Source organism: Bos mutus, chromosome 20 (genome assembly GCF_027580195.1).
Source record: "Bos mutus isolate GX-2022 chromosome 20, NWIPB_WYAK_1.1, whole genome shotgun sequence".
NCBI lineage: Eukaryota > Metazoa > Chordata > Mammalia > Artiodactyla > Bovidae > Bos > Bos mutus.
The window spans coordinates 32,474,378-32,490,267 of record NC_091636.1 but is presented as its reverse complement, the minus strand read 5'-3'; positions in this window follow the sequence as shown (position 1 = coordinate 32,490,267).

Sequence of the window (15,890 nt, the reverse complement as noted above, 5' to 3'; positions counted from 1 at the left end):
AAGGTTTTTTTAGATTGAAAATCTGCAATGTTGTAAGATCATGAGAGAATGATAAAGGATATATGGAATGTAGTTAGAGACTGAGTTTTGGAGTTTAAGGCTTCTGAGGGCTATAGCCTGGTTCATTGGTCCACCATGATGTTGGGCTAGTTTAGGCTTATAGCAGGGTCTAGGGTGAAGGTAAATTATGTAAATCAAGACAATATCTTTACTGAGTTGTGAGAGGGAGCCAGAGGTCAAGAGAGGGGAAGAGAATTATGAGGGAGCTTGACATCAAACAGATGAAGTATTAATAGGCAAGTGTCCATTGAAATAAATAGATGAACATTTTGAGGAAATAGATGCATTTGTTAACATTGAAGCTAGAGTCCCACGGCATACAGTGAAAAAAAGTGGGAAGGAGGTGATTGTTAGGAAGAATCTTGGAAAAGGATGTTCAGGATAATAAGGATATGAGGACACAAAAGCAGATTGTAGCTTGTAGGACTTCCCTTCCCTAAGACCACAGGGTTTAAAAATATGGTAAAAAGTGACTGACTCCAAATGATTAACTTGACACAAGTTGTCTTGAGTCTATACAACTTGGCACAAGTTGTTTGCATTTTACCCGAGGCAGTTAATTATTACTGGCAATAAACTCAAAAAGAGGTTTCTGGGTCAAGTACAACAAATGAAAGTTCATTCAATTTTGGCAATGTAAGAAGTGGAATTTTTTTAATTAGAAAAGTATTAGCTTCTCTTTTATATGGTATTTTATTGTCTTAATTTTTACTGATAAATTGAAAAGAAAAACTAAAGCTGCTAAGCCTTGTGCATTAAAAGTATTTTTAAAAATCACTGAAGTTAGTATAAACAGTAGTATACAGTGGGGTAAGGAGAACTTTTACTTCGGTGGATTCAGTAGAAATTAAAGGATGGATTTTTCTTACTAACAGGCACAAAGCAATGCTCTTGGGCTTTAACTTTGTGCTACATTACTGACCAATTCTTGGTCAGGATCTTGATTTTGTACAGGTTTCCATTTTCAGTCTTCAACATATTCTTCACAGGTTTGGAAATGGATCTTGTGATGATTAATTTTTAATTAATTAATTATTAGGCTGCTTCGACTCTTGGTTGTAGTAATGTGGGATTTTCCATCCTTCTGCTGGAATGTGGCCTGTGGGATATACTTCCCTGACGAGGGGTCAAACCTGGGTCCCCTGCATTGGGAGCTCAGAGTCTTAGCCACTCAATCACCAGGGAATTTCTGTGATGATTACTTTTATGTGTCAACTTTGGTAGGCTATAGTATTAAGTTATCTACTCAAGTACTGACAAAGGTGTTGTTGTGAAGTATTTTTTAGGTGAGGTTAACATCTATGAGTTGACCTTCAGGGGATTATTTTTGTGACATATATGTGTATATATCTCTACCTATATATCTATCCCCTATTGGTTCTGTTTTTCTGGAGAACTCTGACTGATACAGACCTGATTGGTATAAGGATAATTTTAACCCTGTGTTAACAATTGGTTCTGGACCAGTATGTGACCCAGACTGAACCAATAAAGTGTGAGGGAATGTTTGATCTGGGCTTCTAGAGAAGTACTTCCCTATAAATCTGTGAGAGTTTCCACTAGTACCTGCCTCTCTCTTCCTCTGACAGTAGTTTCCTTAGATATGAGGCATGGGATGGGTGCATCTCTTTCACTGTCAGGTTGAGTATGAAGCAACAAACAAGCAGAGCCAAGACTCTTGTAGAGACATGGAGCTGGGGCTGCTGGTTTAATCAGCACTGAAGCCTGTCCTGTCTCTGAGATTCATAATCCAAACCATGTATCATATTTCCTCACTGTTTATCTGGTAGTTGGGCTTTCTGAGTCCTGCAGCCAAAATTATTCTACCTAATACAACACTTTTCCTTAAGATGAGTTCTTTGGGATATTAAGAAACTAGTATATTTGATCTGTTAGTTGAAATTTATGTCCTGTGTGGATACTTTTTTTTTATAATATTTGCATATTTGGGATTTAAAAACAGGTAATATAAATCAAAGAATAGCTTTTAATTGAATCTTTGCAAGTTAGACAATGTGTTGTTTGTAAAGTTTCAATGTGTTCTGTTAATTTGTTTTATAAGTATTAAGATTCTTAAGATTCCAGTGGACTTATATCATACCCAATCTTTTTTAAAAAACTGGGGTATAGATGCTTTACAATGTTATGTTAGTTTCTGCTGTACAACAAAATGAATCAGCTATATGTATACATATATCCCCACCCTCTTGGACTGCCTTCCCACCCCACATTACCATCCCATCCCTCTAGGTCATCACAGAGCACCAAGCTGAGCTCTCTGTACTATACAGCAGGTCCCTACTAGCTATCTGTTTTACACATGGCAGTGCACATAAATCAAGCCTGATCTCCCAATTCATGCATAAGTCTTTTTTTGCATTATGATTTTTTCAGAGTATATGCCTAGTAGTGGGATTCAGTTCACTCACTCAGTCGTGTCCGACTCTGCGACCCCATGGACTGCAGCATTCCCAGCCTCCTTGTCCATCACCAACTCCCACAGTTTACCTAAACTTATGTCCATTGAGTTGATGATGCCATCCAACCATATCATCCTCTGTTGTCCCCTTCTCCTCCTGCCCTCAATCTTTCCCAGCATCAGGGTCTTTTCAAATGAGTCAGCTCTTTACATTAGGTGGCCAAAGTATTGGAGTTTCAGCTTCAACATCAGTCCTTTCAGTGAATACGAAGGACTGATTTTGAGGATGGAATGGTTGGATCTCCTTGCAGTCCAAGGGACTCTCAAGAGTCTTCTCCAACACCACAGTTCAAAAGCATCAACTCTTTGGCACTCAGCTTCCTTTATAGTCCAACTCTCACATCCATATATGACTACTGGAAAAACCATAGCTTTGACTAGACGGACCTTTGTTGGCAAAGTAGTGTCTCTGCTTTTTAATATTCTGTCTAGGTTGGTCACAACTTTCCTTCCAAGGAGTAAGCATCTTTTAATTTCATGGCTGCAGTCACCACCTGCAATGATTTAGGAGCCCAGAAAAATAGTCAGCCACTGTTTCTACTGTTTCCCCATCTATTTGCCATGAAGTGTGGGACCGGATGCCATAATCTTAGTTTTCTGAATGTTGAACTTTAAGCCAGCTTTTTCAGTCTCCTCTTTCACTTTCATCAAGAGGCTCCTTAGTAGTTGGATTTCTGGGTCTAAAAACAGAACTACCATATGACCCAGCAATCCCATTACTAGGCATGTACCCAATATTTAAATGCTATGTCACTGACAAAGCACAGAACTTGGAAATTATTTGATATTGCATCAATAGTGCACACTTATTAGATAGTTAATCTGGCAGATACATATTGCAGGTAATATGGATATCACTAAAAATGCTAAAGGAAAACAGCCAAATAAGGCTGCCCACAGAATAGGGGAAGTGATTAATTACCTTGGGGAGTGGAAAAGGAGAAACAGTTCCTTGTAACATAAAAATAGACCTAGAAAAACTAAATGGCACAGCAGTCTTTCTGCTCTGTTCAGAAAGAATTTATTCCAGAGCTTAAATTATATATTTAACCTTTTAATCATCATGCTTTTAATATTTTGAGTCCTTTTGCACAGGGTGCTGTTAATTACCAGTATGCCTATAAAGAATCACTCTCTCTCTCTTTTTCTCTTTCTCCCCAATGAAAACTTCAAAAATTAATTGCTAATTACTTTTTTAGATGAATGTAAAAACTTAGATAAAAGTTTTAGTCAGGGACTTAAGTACATGTACATGCATGTTCACAGAAGCACTTTTCACAACAGCTGAGTGGTGGAAACAGTCCAAATGTCCATCAACAGTGAGTGGTCAAACAAGTTGTGGTATATACATTCACACAATGGAATTTTAATCAGCCATAAAGAGAAGTGAAGCACTGATACATGTTACAGGATGTAACACCTCAAAAACACTATGCTCAGTTTAAGCCAGACAAAAAAGAGCACATGATTTTATGTCTGTGAATTACCCAGAATAGGTAAATCCATAGAAACAGAAAGCAGTCTGGAGTTGTCAGGAACTTGGAGGAAGAAAGAGTGAAGATGGTTGTTTAATGGGTATGGGGTTATCTTTTGGAGAAGTTAAAATGTTTTGAAATTTGATAGAAATGGTGATTGAATGATATTGTGAATGTTTTAAATGTCACTGATTTGTATACTTTAAGCTGGTTAGTATTATTATATAAATTTTGCCTCATTAAAAAAATGAGGGAAAAGTTTTATTGAGCTTAGGTTTGCATATGCTGCTGCTGCTGCTGCTAAGTCGCTTCAGCTGTGTCTGACTCTGTGCAACCCCATAGACGGCAGCCCACCAGGCTCCCCCGTCCCTGGGATTCTCCAGGCGAGAACACTGGAGTGGGTTGCCATTTCCTTCTCCAATGCATGAAAGTGAAAAGTGAAAGTGAAGTCGCTCAGTCGTGTCCAACTCTTAGCAACCCCATGGACTGCAGCCCACCAGGCTCCTCCGTCCATGGGATTTTCCAGGCAAGAGTGCTGGAGTGGGGTGCCATCGCCTTCTCCAGGTTTACATATAGAGCTCTACAAATCAATAAGGCTGAATTAATTCTTGCTTTTCCCCACAAATCTGTTCCTCCTGTATCTTCATCTGAGCCAACAAATGTCACTGCCATTGGTCAAATAGCTCTTGGCAAAACCTGGAAAACATTCTCCATACCTCTTTTTCCTTCTCCTCTCCCATCCAATTATATCACCAAGTCCTATTGATTCTTCTTCTATAGTGTGTCAAATTTAATTCTCTGTATTTCAGCTGTGCTCATTCTGATAGGAATTATTCTATTTTCATCCAGAGAACTAGTCTCTCAACTGAACTACCAAATTTTCTTTCACATTTCTGTCATTCCATTCTAGCCAGAGTGAGTCATTAAAATGCAGTCTGATCATATCAATCCCTTGCCAAAAAACACTTTGATAGCTTTTTTTTTCCCATTTAAGATAAGTCTACAATCTCCAACATGTTATCAGGGGCCTGCTTGATCTGCCTCTACTGTCCTATATTCATACTGTTTTAATATATATATATATATATATATATATAGTATTTATTTACTTATTTATTTGATTGTGCTGGGTCTTAGTTGTGTTCTATGGGATCTAGTTCCCTGACTAGTGATCAAACCTGGGGCCCCAGCATTGGGAGCTCTGAGTCTTAGCCACTGGACCACCAGGGAAGTCCCTCTGTTTAAGTTTTTGTTTTATATGGCATGCAACATAAACTGACTCTAATTAGTTTCAGGATACAGATACAGGAGACGATTAAGGAACAGTTGAGCAATCAAGACAGAAGTGGGGAGTTAAAGGAACCAAGTCCTCCCCAGGGACCTCTACAGCAGCAGGTGGGTTCCTCTCACTGGAGTGCTGACATGGATGTGTTTAGTGTTCTGTCTTTAGTGTCTCGGATTACCAGGGGAAAGAATCTAATTGGCTTGGCTTCTGTCAGACTTTTACCCCTGGATATGTTTGTCCTTGAATTTATCTCCACAAAGATAGGTCTGTCTTGTGCCATATTACATGTGCCTGGCATAGAGTAGGGGCTCGTTCAATAGTGAACGAATTTATGTCCAACTAATTGAATAAATGAATTGGCCATGACCATAAGACAAAGCTGATTAATTCAGCTTGGGGCTCACTTCGGGGTGTGGAGTTCATTTCCATGGTTGAGGGTTAGGCATCCACCTCAGGAGATAACCTCTCACTCTGCTGTTCAGCCTCACCTTGTTCCACTTTCCTCCTTGCACCAGAAACCTTTGCCCTTCTCTCATCCCTCAAAACTCTCAAATTCTTTGTAAACTCAAAGGCTTTGCATATGCTATCTCCTGTGCCAGATATGTTCTTCTCCATTGTTGCTGGTTGTAGATTTATTGCCTCTCGGCTACAAATTTATTCATTTTGCCTGTTTTGTGAATATGTTTTGTGAATACATATGAATATATTGTGAATATATTCACAGGCTCCTCCTCTGTCCATGGGATTCTCCAGGCAAGAGTACTGGGATGGGTTGCCATTTCCTCCTCCAGGGGATCTTTACCCAGGGATCGAACCCATGTCTCTTAACCTCTCCTGCATTGGTGGTCAGGTTCTTTACCACTAGTGCCACATGGGAAGCCCATGTATATATATATATATATATATATATATATATATATATATATATATATGTGTGTGTGTGTGTGTGTGTGTGTGTGTGTGTGTGTGTGTGTATGTATATATACATATGTTAGTCGCTTAGTCGTGCCTGACTCTTTGCAACCCCATGGACTGCAGCCCACCAGGCTCCTCTGTCCATGAGATTTTCCAGGCAAGGATACTGGAGTGGGTTGCCATTTCCTTCTCCAGGGGATCTTCCCAACCCAGGGATCAAACCCAGGTTTCCTGCACTGCATGCAGATTCTTTTACCAACTGAGCTACAAGGGAAAGTGAAGAGGAACTCAAAAGCGTCTTGATGAAAGTGAAAGTGGAGAGTGAAAAAGTTGGCTTAAAGCTCAACATTCAGAAAACGAAGATCATGGCATCCGGTCCCACCACTTCATGGGAAATAGATGGGGAAACAGTGTCAGACTTTGTTTTTCTGGGCTCCAATATCACTGCAGATGGTGACTGCAGCCATGAAATTAAAAGACGCTTACTCCTTGGAAGGAAAGTTATGACCAACCTAGATAGCATATTCAAAAGCAGAGACATTACTTTGCCAACAAAGATTCGTCTAGTCAAGGCTATGGTTTTTCCTGTGGTCATGTATGGATGTGAGAGTTGGACTGTGAAGAAGGCTGAGCGCCAAAGAATTGATGCTTTATTATTATTATTATTTTTTTATTGAAATGAATCTGCCACAGGTATACATGTGTTCCCCATCCTGAACCCTCCTCCCTTCTCCCTCCCCATACCATCCCTCTGGGTCTTCCCAGTGCACCAGCCCCAAGCATCCAGCATCGTGCATTGAACCTGGACTGGCGACTCATTTCATACATGATATTATACATGTTTCAATGTCATTCTCCCAAATCTTCCCACCCTCTCCCTCTCCCACAGAGTCCATAAGATTGTTCTATACATCAGCGTCTTCTTTGCTGTCTCGTATACAGGGTTATTGTTACCATCTTTCTAAATTCCATATATATGCGTTAGTATACTGTATTGGTGTTTTTCTTTCTGGCTTACTTCACTCTGTGTAATAGGCTCCAGTTTCATCCACCTCATTAGAATTGATTCAAATGTATTCTTTTTAATGGCTGAATAATACTCCATTGTGTATATGTACCACAGCTTTCTTAGCCATTCATCTGCTGATGGACATCTAGGTTGCTTCCATGTCCTGGCTATTATAAACAGTGCTGCGATGAACATTGGGGTACACGTGTCTCTTTCCCTTCTGGTTTCCTCAGTGTGTATGCCCAGCAGTGGGATTGCTGGATCATAAGGCAGTTCTATTTCCAGTTTTTTAAGGAATCTCCACACTCTTCTCCATAGTGGCTGTACTAGTTTGCATTCCCACCAACAGTGTAAGAGGGTTCCCTTTTCTCCACACCCTCTCCAGCATTTATTTCTTGTAGACTTTCGGATCACAGCCATTCTGACTGGCGTGGAATGGTACCTCATTGTGGTTTTGACTTGCATTTCTCTGATAATGAGTGATGTTGAGCATCTTTTCATGTGTTTGTTAGCCATCTGTATGTCTTCTTTGGAGAAATGTCTATTTAGTTCTTTGGCCCATTTTTTGATTGGGTCATTTATTTTTCTGGAGTTGAGCTGTAGGAGTTGCTTGTATATTTTTGAGATTAGTTGTTTGTCAGTTGCTTCATTTGCTATTATTTTCTCCCATTGTGAAGGCTGTCTTTTCACCTTGCTAATAGTTTCTTTTGTTGTGCAGAAGCTTTTAATTTTAATTAGGTCCCATTTGTTTATTTTTGCTTTTATTTCCAATATTCTGGGAGGTGGGTCATAGAGGATCCTGCTGTGATGTATGTCGGAGAGTGTTTTGCCTATGTTCTCCTCTAGGAGTTTTATAGTTTCTGGTCTTAAGTTTACATCTTTAATCCATTTTGAGTTTATTTTTGTGTATGGTGTTAGAAAGTGGTCCAGTTTCATTCTTTTACAAGTGGTTGACCAGTTTTCCCAGCACCACTTGTTAAAGAGATTGTCTTTAATCCATTGTATATTCTTGCCTCCTTTGTCAAAGATAAGGTGTCCATATGTGTGTGGATTTATCTCTGGGCTTTCTATTTTGTTCCATTGGTCTATATTTCTGTCTTTGTGCCAGTACCATACTGTCTTGATAACTGTGGCTTTGTAGTAGAGCCTGAAGTCAGGCAGGTTGATTCCTCCAATTCCATTCTTCTTTCTCAAGATCGCTTTGGCTATTCGAGGTTTTTGTATTTCCATACAAATTGTGAAATTATTTATTCTAGCTCTGTGAAGAATACCGTTGGTAGCTTGATAGGGATTGCATTGAATCTATAAATTGCTTTGGGTAGTGTACTGATTTTCACTATATTGAATCTTCCAATCCATGAACATGGTATATTTCTCCATCTATTAGTGTCCTCTTTGATTTCTTTCACCAGTGTTTTATAGTTTTCTACATACAGGTCTTTAGTTTCTTTAGGTAGATACATTCCTAGGTATTTTATTCTTTCTGTTGCAATGGTGAATGGAATTGTTTCCTTAATTTTTCTTTCTGTTTTCTCATTATTAGTGTATAGGAATGCAAGGGATTTCTGTGTGTTGATTTTATGTCCTGCAACTTTATTATAATCATTGATTAGTTCTAGTAATTTTCTGGTGGAGTCTTTAGGGTTTTCTATGTAGAGGATCATGTCATCTGCAAATAGTGAGAGTTTTATTTCTTCTTTTCCAATTTGGATTCCTTTTATTTCTTTTTCTGCTCTGATTGCTGTAGCCAAAACTTCCAAAACTATGTTGAATAGTAATGGTGAAAGTGGGCACCCTTGTCTTGTTTCTGACTTTAGAGGAAATGCTTTCAATTTTTCACCATTGAGGATAATGTTTGCTGTGGGTTTGTCATATATAGCTTTTATTATGTTGAGGTATGTTCCTTCTATTCCTGCTTTCTGGAGAGTTTTTATCATAAATGGATGTTGAATTTTGTCCAAGGCTTTCTCTGCATCTCTTGAGATAATCATATGGTTTTTATTTTTCAATTTGTTAATGTGGTGTATTACATTGATTGATTTGCGGATATTGAAGAATCCTTGCATCCCTGGGATAAAGCCCACTTGGTCATGGTGTATGATCTTTTTAATGTGTTGTTGGATTCTGATTGCTAGAATTTTGTTAAGGATTTTTGCATCTATGTTCATCAGTGATATTGGCCTGTAGTTTTCTTTTTTTGTGGGATCTTTGTCAGGTTTTGGTATTAGGGTGATGGTGGCCTCATAGAATGAGTTTGGAAGTTTACCTTCCTCTGCAATTTTGGAAAGAGTTTGAGCAGGATAGGTGTTAGCTCTTCTCTAAATTTTTGGTAGAATTCAGCTGTGAAGCTGTCTGGACCTGGGCTTTTGTTTGCTGGAAGATTTTTTATTACAGTTTCAATTTCCGTGCTTGTGATGGGTCTGTTAAGATTTTCTATTTCTTCCTGGTCCAGTTTTGGAAAGTTGTACTTTTCTAAGAATTTGTCCAATTCTTCCACGTTGTCCATTTTATTGGTTGATAATTGTTGATAGTAGTCTCTTATGATCCTTTGTATTTCTGTGTTGTCTGTTGTGATCTCTCCATTTTCATTTCTAATTTTATTGATTTGATTTTTCTCCCTTTGTTTCTTGATGAGTCTGGCTAATGGTTTGTCAATTTTATTTATCCTTTCAAAGAACCAGCTTTTGGCTTTGTTGATTTTTGCTATGGTCTCTTTTGTTTCTTTTGCATTTATTTCTGCCCTAATTTTTAAGATTTCTTTCCTTCTACTAACCCTGGGGTTCTTCATTTCTTCCTTTTCTAGTTGCTTTAGGTGCAGAGTTAGGTTATTTATTTGACTTTTTTCTTGTTTCTTGAGGTGTGCCTGTATTGCTATGAACTTTCCCCTTAGGACTGCTTTTACTGTGTCCCACAGGTTTTGGGTTGTTGTGTTTTCATTTTCATTCGTTTCTATGCAAATTTTGATTTCTTTTTTGATTTCTTCTGTGATTTGTTGGTTATTCAGCAGCATGTTTTTCAGCCTCCATATGTTGGAATTTTTAATAGTTTTTCTTCTGTAATTGAGATCTAATCTTACTGCATTGTGGTCAGAGAAGATGCTTGGAATGATTTCTATTTTTTTGAATTTACCAAGGCTAGATTTATGGCCCAGGATGTGATCTATCCTGGAGAAGGTTCCATGTGCACTTGAGAAAAAGGTGAAATTCATTGTTTTGGGATGAAATGTCCTATATATATCAATTAGGTCTAACTGGTCTATTGTATTGTTTAAAGTTTGTGTTTCCTTGTTATTTTCTGTTTAGTTGATCTATCCATAGGTGTGAGTGGGGTATTAAAGTCTCCCACTATTATTGTGTTATTGTTAATTTCTCCTTTCATACTTGTTAGCATTTGTCTTACATATTGTGGTGCTCCCATGTTGGGTGCATATATATTTATAATTGTTATATCTTCTTCTTGGATTGATCCTTTGATCATTATGTAGTGACCGTCTTTGTCTCTTTTCACAGCCTTTGTTTTAAAGTCTATTTTATCTGATATGAGTATTGCTACTCCTGCTTTCTTTTGGTCCCTATTTGCATGGAAAATCTTTTTCCAGCCCTTCATTTTCAGTCTGTATGTGTCCCCTGTTTTGAGGTGGGTCTCTTGTACACAACATATGTAGGGGTCTTGTTTTTGTATCCATTCAGCCAGTCTTTGTCTTTTGGTTGGGACATTCAACCCATTTACGTTTAACGTAATTACTGATAAGTATGATCCCATTGCCATTTACTTTATTGTTTTGGGTTCGAATTTATACACCGCTTTTGTGTTTCCTGTCTAGAGAATATCCTTTAGTATTTGTTGGAGAGCTGGTTTGGTGGTGCTGAATTCTCTCAGCTTTTGCTTGTCTGTAAAGCTTTTGATTTCTCCTTCATATTTGAATGAGATCCTTGCTGTATCTGATCTGATCTGATCTGATATATGGGCCCTTTAATTTTGGTCAGCTGATATAATATTAAACTTTGTCAGTAGAGGGAGCTAGAGAGACATTGCTGGAAACATCGTCTTCGGGGTCTCCTGTGCTTTCTTGGCAGACTTTTATAGCACTGCCAGCAGCTTCTCCTGGCACCTATCTCAGACATGTTTCCTGTAAGACACCCCGCCATAAGCAGCTTTCCCAGCACCTTGAGGGCAGATTTCTGGCAAGTCCCAGAGGGTAGAGTTCCAGCAAGTTCCAATGGTGTGAACTACAGTGATTTCTCTGCTGGCTAGCTATCCACAGACAGAAATTCTCCAATAAAGTCTAGATTTATACCCCAGGGGTAGTGGCTGCCCCTTGTCCCTGTTGTTTCTCTATTCTTACTTCTTACCAGCAGTCCGTTGTGACTTCAACCCCTTGTTAATAATCTTTTTTTTTTTTTTTTTTTTTTTTTTTGCCCATGCTGTGTGGCATTGTGGGACCTACTTCCCTGATCAGGAATTGAACCTGGATGCCCTGCAGTGTAAGCATGTGTTGAACAGCACTGCCACCCTTGGGATATTACTGGTATTGCATTTTGTACTGGCAGAGGCTTCTTTTGAATCCTGTGTCCACATGATGAGATTTCACATCAAGCAAAGGGTGCCAAGCTGATTCTTGCCAGGAACCAAAATCTACTACTGCTAGCAACACTCAAAAGAGTGCACACTTTCCCCTCCTCCCTTTACTTGCTATGTGTTTATAATTAGATTAGTTACAATTAGGCTCTGGAGTCAAGCAGACCTGGTTGGGTTTCATGATCGATTCTTTCACTTCCTAACTTAGGTGAAGATATTTAGCTTTTCTAAGCTTCTGTTTCTTCCCTTGTATGGGTGAGATAGAGAGTAATACCTATATCATAAGGTAGCAGGTAAGGATTAAATAAGTTAATGAGTACTGCTTGGCAACAAAGTGTATGTATGTAGGCTAGCTGCTGTATAAAAGGCCCATGAAGATAAATCCATTAAGTTTTTGAAAATATGAACACTTCTGATATTAAGAATGTTCATATTAGCTAGCTTTATTTCCCACTGTTTCTCAGTCAAAGGACTGCACAAAGTTCTCGGGATCTTCAGTTCAGTTCAGTCGCTCAGTCATGTCTGACTCTGCGACCCCATGGACTGCAGCGTTCCAGGCCTCCCTGTCCATCACCAACTCCAAGAGTATACTCAAACTCATGTCCATCGAGTCGGTGATGCCATTCAACCATCTCATCCTCTGTCGTCCCCTATCTTTCCCAGCATAGGGGTTTTTTCAAATGAGTCAGTTCTTTGCATCAGGTGGCCAAAGTATTGGAGTTTCAGCTTCAGCATCAGTCTTTCCAATGAATATTCAGGACTGATTTCCTTTAGGATGGACTGGTTGGATCTCCTTGCAGTCCAAGGGACTCTCAAAAGTATTCTTCAATGCCATAGTTCAAAAGCGTCAATTCTTAGACACTTAGCTTTCTTTATAGTCCAACTCACACCTGTACATGACTACTGGAAAAACCATAGCCTTGACTGAATGGAACTTTGTTGGCAAAATAATGTCTCTGCTTTTTAATATGCTGCCTAGGTTGGTCATAGCTTTTCTTTCAAGGAGCAAGCATCTTTTAATTTCATGGCCGCAGTCACCATCTGTAATGATTTTTGAGCCCCCCAAAAATAAATTCTGTCACTGTTTCCAGTGTTTTCCCATCTATTTGCCATGAAGTGATGGGACTGGATGCCATGATCTTAGTTTTCTGAATGTTGAGTTTTAAGCCAACTTTTTCACTCTCCTCTTTCACTTTCATCAAGAGGTTCTTTAGTTCTTCTTTGCTTTCTGCCATAAGGGTGGTGTCATCTGCATATCTGAGGTTATTGATATTTCTTCTGGCAATCTTGATTCCAGCTTGTGCTTCCTCCAGCCCAGCATTTCTCATGATGTACTCTGCATATTTTAAATAAGCAGGGTGACAATATGCAGCCTTGACATAGTCTTTTCCCTATTTGGAACCAGTCTGTTGTTCTGTGTCCAGTTCTAACTGTTGCTTCTTGACCTGTATGCAGGTTTCTCAAGAGGCAGGTCAGGTGGTCTGGTATTCCCATCTCTTTCAGAATTTTCCACAGTTTATTGTGGTCCACACAGTCAAGGCTTTGGCATAGTCAATAAAGCAGAAGTAGATGTTTTTATGGAATTCTCTTGCTTTTTCAGTGATCCAATGGATGTTGGCAGGTTCCTCTGCCTTTTCTAAATCCAGCTTGAACATCAGGAAGTTCACAGTTCACAAACTGTTGAAGCCTTTCTTGGAGAATTTTGAGCATTACTTTACTAGCGTGTGAGATGAGTGCAATTGTGCAGTAGTTTGAGCACTGTTTGTCATTGCCTTTCTTTGGGATTGGAATGAAAACTGACCTTTTCCAGTCTGTGGCCACTGCTGAGTTTTTCAAATTCGCTCGGGAGCTTTCTGTGGCTCAAATTAGTTGTCTTAACCACTGGACCATCAAGGAAGTCCGTGTAATAATTCTTTATATCAGACTTTCCCTATTCAAATGCTCATGTAGTTTCTTTCTCCTAATTGGGCCCAGGTTGGTACATATCCCTACTATTCACCTGGGTAATTTTATTTGTCCTTTAGGTGATAATAAAGTGTAAAGGATTTTATTAAGTCCTTCTCTGAGATCACAAGCCAAAATATTCCTCTGTTTTTCCTTCATAACATCTTCCACAGTTTTAAACTTATGTATTTGTTTGTGTGATTCTTGCATATCTTTATCTTCCCAAACTAGATAACAGTCTTCAGGAGGGCATTGATCACATTTATTTTGTTTACTGCTAAAAATCTGGTGCCTATTACAGTGCTTAACCCAATAATGGGTCATTAAATGAAAAAGAGAGTAAATCTTTTTTAAAGGAGAATTAATTATTTATTTTTGGCAGCTGTGGGTCTTAGTTGCTGCTTGTGGGCTTTCTCTAGTTGTGGTGAGCGGGGGCTACTCTCTAGCCATGGTGTGTGGACTTCTCATTGCGGTGTCTCCTCTTGTTGTGGAGCATGGGCTCTAGGAAACACGGGCTTCAATAGTTGTGGCACATGCACTTAGTTGCTGCCTGACATATGGAATCTTCCAGGACTAGCGATCAAACCTTGCATTGGCAGGCAGCTTCTTATCCAATGGACCACCAGGGGAGTTTGACAGTAAATTTTTATTGTGGTTTTATAACAGTCAAGTCACTGGTGGCAACTGAAAAAAAAAAAAGAACTCAACTTTCTGTTCACAGGGGGTTGACAAATTTATATGAAAGAATAAGACCTGCACAAAAAATGGAAATCAGTAAAGAGTTTCAAAATAATGGTGCAAGTGGTAAGTACTAGTAGTTCAGAGGCAATCAAGAATTTTATTTTTAAAAAGATTTTTTTTATTTTTATAGACATCCCTAGAAATTAATTTCTTCTTAGCTAATTGTATTTTATCCATTATATATTAATGGGGAGGAAAATGGCCCAAATTAGATCAATTATTTTAGAAGATACTTTTTAGTAGATTCATAATGAGTTATTAATCTTTCTGGGAAGTTTTTAAAATCTAGCATTATATTTTAATTCATTCTATGCATTTTGGCCTCACCATCCAGCATGTGGGATCTCAGTTCCTCAACCAGGGATCGAACTCATGGCCTCCCATAGTGGAAGCTCGGGGTCCTAACTGCTGGACCACCAGGGAGTCTGCTCTTTAGCCCACATTGATCACATAATATAACATTCCTGGCCTTCAGTTTCCTTATTAGAGACTGTCCTGAACATTCATTGGAAGGACTGATGCTGAAGCTGAAGCTCCAATACTTTGGCCACCTGATGCAAAGGACTGACTCAGTGGAAAAGACCCTGTTGCTGGGAAAGATTGAAGGCGGGAGGAGAAAGGGACAACAGAGGATGAGATGGTTGGAATGCATCAGTGACTAGATGGACATGAGTTTGAGCAATCTCCGGGAGTTGGTGATGAACCGGGAAGCCTGGTGTGCTGCAGTCCACAAAGAGTCAGACATGACTGAGCAACTGAATTGAATTGATATTGACAAAATAACATGAAATTTTTTAATTAATAAACTTTTCCTAAGTATTTATTATGTATCAGGCACTATAGGAATCACTGAGGACACAAAAGTAATATGTTTCCTGCCCCCTATATTTAGGGTGAATTGCAGAAGGAAGAAACTTGTTACAGAGGCCAGCTAAGAAAGCCACTGTGGCCAATCACTTATAAATCACAACACACAATTTCCTCATGTGAACTGAAAGAAAAAAAAATGCACAGTGAGTTGTGAGTTAAGTTTTATTTGGGACCTGATGAGGACTATAGCCTGGGCTGTACATAACTCCTAGGACTGTCAGTATATACATGGTTTTAGTGAAGGGGGATACTTGCAATCAGGCACACATTTTTGCAAAGGTTTGATGCTAGTCATGAGGAACAGATGTCTCCGTTAAAGACTAGTGGTTTTCCAGACATGAGAAGATACAAGGAATTGGGCTCACAAAATCTTCTGAAAATAACCATCCAAAGGCCTGTTCTGCCAGTTTTTCCCAGAGCACAGTATGCCTCATTTCTAATCTCTTCCCTGAATTCCTTTCAGGTTGTGTTGAAGGTCAGTGACAATAATGGCTAGTGACTTCATTCTTGTAAAATGGCAACAGATGACGAGTG